Genomic DNA, 7,651 nt, shown 5'->3' with positions numbered 1-7,651 from the left:
GAGATAGTGTCACTGAAACGATAGTGATACGACTGACAGGCGATTTTTTCGACAGAGAGAAACAGCTGTCCACAAATAATCAGTATAGGTGGCCCTACTGGAGAGGGCTCTAGTTGACATGTGCAAAAAGAAAAGGAAAGTTGGTAAAAGCTGGTAATATGCCAGAACTTGAAAAGCGAACAATTCAAAGTTCAAGACCATCCGAGGGCTGTGAAAACATTTATTTCACAACGCACAATTTTTTTAACGCACCAGCCTACTCTGTCAAATGTGCAACCTATACCAGAAATGTTCACGGTTTTATTCCTACGTACAATCAAGAACTCCTTGACAGCACATTGCATTTTCATAAACAAACAACAACACAAAGAAAAATCAACGGAAAAATAATACGTGTGTCGTGAATTCGTTGACTAAAATCATGAGTGCGTTTGTAGAAGAAGTGGACTAATCGTTCGCTGATCATTCCAACACTGAACCACCTATACCTATAAAAACCAATAGTTGAGGAATAAAACTCACACGAATTTATAAAGGAGATTCATTGCGAAATAAACTAAAAAAAACCTAAAATCAATCACATAAATATCGAATTGGGTGGTAACCTGAGAACGTAACCCGCTTACTCATCTGTGTCCCAGCTCAGCTTCCGAAGACGTCGCACGAGTGCAGTCTTTGTTATGCGTGGTTTCTTCAATACGGCTGAAGTGCTAGCCCATGTTTCACCTGCACAGCATAGAGGTGGAAGAACTCTTGTTGTGTTAAATAAGTGAGAACATAGATCGGCATCATAATTTTGATCAATTTGCTCTTTCAGAGGCCATACCGCGCCCATGATTATCGCTGTCTTCTATTTTCTTTGTCACCCAATAATCTACAATAATGCTTTACGAACATAGTAAACCAGAATTTATTCAAAATAAAGGAAAAACAGTATCAGAAAGATAAATTTAGAGAAAACATCATCGTGTGGACCTGCACAGCACCATTCTTCTAAAAAACTATAAAAACCAAACTATAAACGCAACCTCTTTTGTTTTTGTTTCCTTCTCGATTTCGCAAAACGTTCCTGCCTGAAATCCGGTTCAATTTTCAGGCTGCGTAAAACTCTTCAGTGACGGCGAAGTTGCTAACGTTTTTACCAGCATTGAATGTAATAAAAGTTAACGTATGTATACATGAAAAACGGTTACCATAAGGTATTTCAAATGCGATAGTGCTTAGTTACAAAAAGACGAATATAAGAAGCTTTGCAGAATACTTCTTAATTTTTCTTCTTTGAACAAACACGAGGTTTGTAAGCAATTTTATTATTGGGCTGACGTTTCGGCCGTATCGCCTTCTTCAGAGCCTGGAAAGGTCGATTGACAACGATCTACCAAGCCAAACACGCCAACAACTTAAACAGAGAAACTCAAAAACCAAGTTCCAACCACATAAACAACGTCAAATACTCACCACTTCTCTGCCTCCGACCAACCGTTTGGTTGTGTCTGCGGAAGAGGAGTGAGGTATACTTCCTTCCGGAGTGCCCCTTTATCAGACTAGAAGATCAGTCTTATATACTGTGCGAGATCACGTGTGATTAGGAGGCACTCTTCCTTGCGGTTCATGTTTGGGTTCTTGAAATTAGTCCAAAACGCCTCATGAACCCTGCGCGCCGACATGCTAGCTTTCTGCGCGAGAATATTAACCTTAACATCAAAATCCTGTCCGTTGTGTCCTTGTGTCCTATGCGTGCCTAGTGGAGTGTTCGCCTTGCTTTTAAATTAACCATCTAGGTGTTCTTTTATGCGGACACAAAGAGGTATTCCCGTTTCGCCAATATATTCGTCCCCGCAAATTTTGCAAGAAATCAGGTACACTGTACCCGAGATCATGCAATCACCGTCTCTGACCTGAGGGCAAATCGTACATTTATGCGTTGTACATAGACGGTCGTACAAGCGGTTTCGAATCAATTGGCGACGTAGATTATTCGGTGTTATTTCTATAACTACCACTGATTTCTCTAAGCCCACCCTTCTTAAGCATCTTTTTATAGCTATGCTTAATTCGTTCGAAATGAAGGGTATTTGCAACGGAATTTTATTATCGCTAGACCCATCGTTAGAGCTCATCGCCTTTCCTCTAAACTTATACCGAGAAGCTACGATATTGTAACCGTTGGAAATGGCTATTTTCCGTGCCAAGTCGAGTGAATCTTCTCTCTGTTCTCCTCCCGTACACACACCGGAGGCCGTACGAAACATGTCTCTTGTAGTGCTCTTTTTGTGTGTGAAGGATGAGATGAGAGATAATGAACTAGTATGTTTTTATTACTTGGCTTACGGTACCACTTCGTAGCATAGCTGTTATGATGTAAGCTAACCTGAAAGTTTAAAAATGGAAGCCAGCCCTCTTTAGGTGTCTCTCGGGTGAACTTAATGTACTCTGACTGTTCATTTAACAATTCAAAATATTTGTTCATCTCCTCTTGTGTGGAGAAGATGACAAAACAATCATCAATATATCTACAGTAGAGTATCGGCCCAAGATTAATTACCGGGGCTTCTATTTTAGACATAGACGCAATAGCGAGACTAGGTGCCAGTCGCTGTCCCATTGCCAACCCTCTCTTTTGTGGGCAATATTTACCGGATCATCTAAAGATTGACCAGTTCAAACACTATTTTATGAGGGTCATGATCTGCTCAATCGACAAGCCATACATGTTAATTTCTTTTTGGTGTTTAGAAAGAGGTTCGAAAACGGCTTGCATTGCGGAGTCATTCGATACGTTCGTATAATCGAACATCGAATGACTCCATGACGTAGGCGCTGTTAGGACGCTCGTAACGTAGATGGTCCAGAAACATTCGGGTGTTCGTGAGATGAGTTAGCAAATGTTTCAGTAACTGGACGACTATCAGGTTTATAAACCATGTTATTCTGTCCGTTGGCCCGTTTACACAACTGATAATTGGTCTAACCTTAAACGTTAATGGATTTGTTGACCACAATTCATCAGTGGATACCAGCTTATGAGTTTTAATAAGCAAGTATAGCACGGGACATGTTGGCAGATCGGTTTTTAGTTGAGAGATAAACGATGGTTTTAATTAGTTAATTTAATTTCAATTAATTTTTTCCTGGAAACTTTGCAGAATAATTGTAAAAGTTTAAAACAAACCTTCGTTCATCTATCTGGGCGGTCCTCCCACAGGTCATTTGTCTCGGGCGAGTTCTGAAATTAAACCAAATAGCTGTCACTTACAAAATATTTTATGGTTCATTTTGATTTATTTTTTATAACTGTTTAAAATAACTTACGCTTTGATCTTGGGCACAAGAGAGAACAGCAGTGGTGGGTGATGACGGTTGACCATCACTGCGCTTCGGTCGAATCCCTCCAGGGACAAAGAAGTCCCTAGAACTCTCCCTCCTGTTTCAATGGTCGGCAGCTAATAGTGAACTACAATAGGTGAACAATTCAAGAATCCTTTAATAATTGCTTATATTTTATTGAATAGAGCATTTTAACTGCAGAATTGTAAAATAGAGCATTCTTTCCTCCTGTGAACATGTCAGATTTATAGTCATCGTTGTTTTTGTTTATTCTTTTGTTTATTCTTTAAAAATCCTGCAGTAGAGAAAGGGTTTTTCTATAATCCACTCATGTTAGCTATTTCTAAAGTTTTCCATTGACAATAAAATAATGCTCTGTTTTGAGAAATAGAAAATTGCTAATAGACCTGGAATTAGGTGTCGTCGTCAATGTACTAACCGCATGTTTAGTCACTTCTTTCTTGTTCTTTAGAATAACTAATGGATATTTCATTTCATTATGAAATTTTCATTGATTTGAAATTTTCATTCATTCGTTGTCTCATTACTTTTGCCTTTCTTTTAAATTTAGCGTTCTCTGCTCTTAACTTACCTAATATGTTATTACTGCGATTGATGAACATCAGAATGAGCTTATAACAACTTTCAAAGAAAAGTACTGCAGGCATTCCAAGGCTCACAAGCGAACCGTATTGCCTTACCGATTGTATGAAATAGTTATTTGGGCCATGAAGGTATGTAAAAATTGATAATGTATTCTCTCTTTAAGTTCAACTTTATTAACATTTCGAATTATGTACTGTTTTGTTTTAAATGTTGGGTAAAAAAGTTGTATGGAATCGTACACAAACCTTCCTTATGTAGACCGAGATCTAACTGAATAGTCTGGTTGAAAGTTGTTTTTATCATTCCTTAAGAAATTTGTATAATAAAGAATGCCTCTCACGTCATCGAGGATACCATGCGTAAGCTAAGGAGAAATATCGTCATCAATCTCTTAGCGATTTTGTTTGTGATTGGAGATTTTTGCAGAGATGTTCTAGATTCTCTAAATTTAGATGGTCTTTTATAATTTTAGGCTGAGAGCTTTATCATTTTTTTCCTGCTACAAGGATGATCAAGCTGTATGAAGTTTGCCGTTGAGAAAACGAAGCTTGGCATTTGTGTTTTCACAATTTTAAAAGATCCTAATATATGTTCTTATGAAAAGAACATTGTATTTCTGTTAATGCCAAAAATTTTAAAGATCATATTTTTTTAGGTAGAGGAATGGTCTGCCTAGTATCCATTTTTTCCCAAAAATTAATTTTCCACCATATTTTGCGCTTTTCTTTTATTTCTGCAATATATATGTACATATATGTATCTATTTATTTATATTTTAAAATTATGTTATTGTATAGTACATTACGTCTTCAAATGCTCTTCATAAGTGAAAATTTAGGTCCTAATGAGAAGAAGAAAAAGACCTTTCTTGTTTACGGTCATCAGGTCGTACAGGCAGCTGACAAGAAGATCCGCTTTTATTTTTATCTGTGAGTAACGCAATATGTAATCTAAATGTAAAATGTTTTAAGACTGCTTTGCTTTTATGAAAGTTAGATTCGTTCAAGCTAACAGAGAAGGACGGTAGTTATTCGCTTAGTTGACGAGGTGATATGTTCCTTATTTCTTATGGGTAGCTATATTCGATATAAATATGTTTCCCAGTGACGATATGATTTTTAAGGGATGCACATTGAAATTGTAAACGTAAAATAACGATGTTAACTGATCTTATTAGGATGAAACTCCAGTTTATTGATTCATGTGCCTTTGCAATGAAGTGCTTTGTGCACTGACTTTTTAGTGTTTTATAATAAAATCATTCTCATCACAAAAATCACAAAAGTGGACAAATCAAGGTCACATTTACTTTTGCATCTATTGCATTGATTCATGTCACGCTTGTCTTCAAAAAGGCAGGATTTGTTATTCACATTAATTTAAGGATTCTTAGTTTCGTCCTTTTTTAAAGGTATTATGATTGTAGTTGTAGTCTAGTTTTTGCTAATTCTTACTAGTGTTTCTTTTCGTTCCAAACATTTATGTAGCTTGTTTCCGAATTCATGAATGAGTCTCCTTTCGAAGCTCCTAAGGAAAGCTCTCAGTGGTCATAAGGGATATTTCTTCAAAAACATTTATATGAAATGATCTTCAAGCCTTCAGAGGCAAAAGAATTACCTCAAGTATAGTCTGAGCCGAGATGTTTTGCTATCTGCTCATTTGATAAAATATAATTCTATTCGAAGAAATGTTGTGTCCTATCAGTTCTCAGTGATGAATATATAATTTTCGTATTGGCGCAGAGCGAGTTTCAAATATGCTTGTGAGTTAAGCAGCAAAAAATATTACATAGCGTGCGGGTGAGGCCAAACTTTGATAAATACTTTTTATGTCCTAAATCAGCTGATGATTTTGATAAAATTTTGTGACAGCTGGTTGAATAGGAAGTTGCACTTTTCGCGCACACTACATCCACAATATTACTGTAAAGCTAACAACGATTTTGTTGGCAAGTCGACTAATATCTGCAAGGAATGCCAATAGACAACGTCGACCTTACCCCATATCCTCCTCTAAGCCTAACAACAGCTGTCAACATGGTTGGATTCCACGCGAGGTCAGTATCGTAACCGTCTCTTTTCATCCGAAGCAAATTGCAGCAAATTGAATTGGTGATTGAGTGGTAGTGTTAAGTGACACACCGACTAGTTTATTGTTTTAGTTTTTGGTGCCTTTCTGCTCCATTTGATGATAGGATAGCTCTTGAATTACTGATTTGCTCGTCAGTCGCCATGGAAGCTTTTTTGATTTTGTTGTCTTTACGGCCCTGCCTCAAACATGGGTAATTAAACCTTTATATACATGGTACACAAAAAATAATCACGAAAGAATGAGATCATGAATGTACATAGAATGAGACACTCAGTAATATGTTCAACAGAGAGAAGCAATATAATTACCTAGTTGCACCAACGTCAACGTTTTGCGATGTGGAGAACAGAAAAGATAAGGTTAACAGTGCACATTACGTAGATTACCTCGATTCCCGTTGATCTTCGCGTGTATCGAGCGGGCGCCAGTATTGTCTCCATCCGTCAGTGTCGCATGCAAGAGTGGCCCAATGTGTTCTGCTCGCTCTAGGGACGCATTGAGTATCATACCATTCCTTAAGAGTTTTTGTGAAGAACTCTCACCATCGGGTCGGTGGTTTTCCTGTTGTGCGCTTGACATCCCGAGGAATCCAATCGGTGATGGCTCTTGTTCATCGGTTGTCATTGAGTCGCATCACGTGCCCGGTCCACCTTGTTTTTGACATTCTGGCTTAAAGAACGGCGTCTCTAATCTTCGATCGCTGACGTAGTCCGAGTTCCATATTCCCTCTCTCACTTTGCGTTAGACGGGACACTCCTACTATCGCCCTTTCGACTGCGCGTTCAGTAACGCTGAGTGTTCTTTCATCCTGCTTACGTAGTGGCCAGGTTTCTGATGTGTACGTTAACGCAAGAAGAATCGTCGAGTCAGAAAGGTGGGCACGGAGTCGCGTGTTCTTCATCCTCTTCACTACATCATCGATGCTCTTAAAAGCTCCCCATGCCGCTCTTTTCCTCCTGCTCAGCTCTGGGACTAGGTAATTCATCACGTTGACTTCTCGACCTATATACACATAACTACAGCATTCGGAGATATTCGTTCCGTTGAGCGTAAATGGGGCATTCGACACCAATCCGTTCCTCACGAACATCGTTTTCGTCAGGTTTAGCCGAAGACCAATACTTCCACATACTCTGTCAAAGGCGGCAAGCATTCGTTCCGCCTGACTGATGCTTGATGTTATAAAGACGATATTATCAGCAGAGCGAAGATGGTGTAGTTCCCGACCATCAATTTTACTCCTTCATTGTCCCATTCCAATTTTCGCATAATGTCTTCTAGGGTTGTTGTAAAAAGTCTTGGCGATATTGTGTCGCCTTGTCGAACCCCTCTCGTTACGTTAATTTTAATTTCGTTGTAGAATGTTGATATGATAGTTGTGAAATCCTTATACAGCTCACGAAGGATCTTGATGTACTGAGTAGCGACGCCCTGCTTTTCCAGAGCTTCTGTCACCGCTTCTGTCTCAAAGGAGTCAAAGGCCTTTTTCAAGTCGATTAAAGTGAGACAAAGCGGTCTTTTGTACTCTTGTGATACTTCAGTGAGCCTCGTTATTGTGTGGATGTAGCCTATCGTGCTGAATCTTTTTCGATACCCTGCTTGCTCGCATGGCTGTACCTCGTCCAAT

The 7,651-nt window shown here is 38.7% G+C and overlaps 1 long non-coding RNA gene across 1 annotated transcript; it reads right to left on the bottom strand.

The window, feature by feature from the left end:
* Nucleotides 1-364: 364 nt before the first annotated feature.
* LOC309798414 lies at nucleotides 365-1,322 on the bottom strand. Its single transcript, XR_014293117.1, has 4 exons — nucleotides 1,194-1,322; nucleotides 1,029-1,073; nucleotides 627-874; nucleotides 365-488 (listed from the first exon to the last, which is right to left on the bottom strand). It is a non-coding gene; the product is annotated as an uncharacterized lncRNA (long non-coding RNA).
* Nucleotides 1,323-7,651: the final 6,329 nt, after the last annotated feature.

This window comes from Mesoplodon mirus (assembly GCF_964341445.2).
Source record: "Mesoplodon mirus genome assembly, contig: HAP1_SCAFFOLD_3316, whole genome shotgun sequence".
Classification (NCBI taxonomy): Eukaryota; Metazoa; Chordata; class Mammalia; order Artiodactyla; family Ziphiidae; genus Mesoplodon; species Mesoplodon mirus.
The sequence above is the reverse complement of the archived record's forward strand: the minus strand, read 5'-3'. Positions and strand labels throughout refer to the sequence as shown.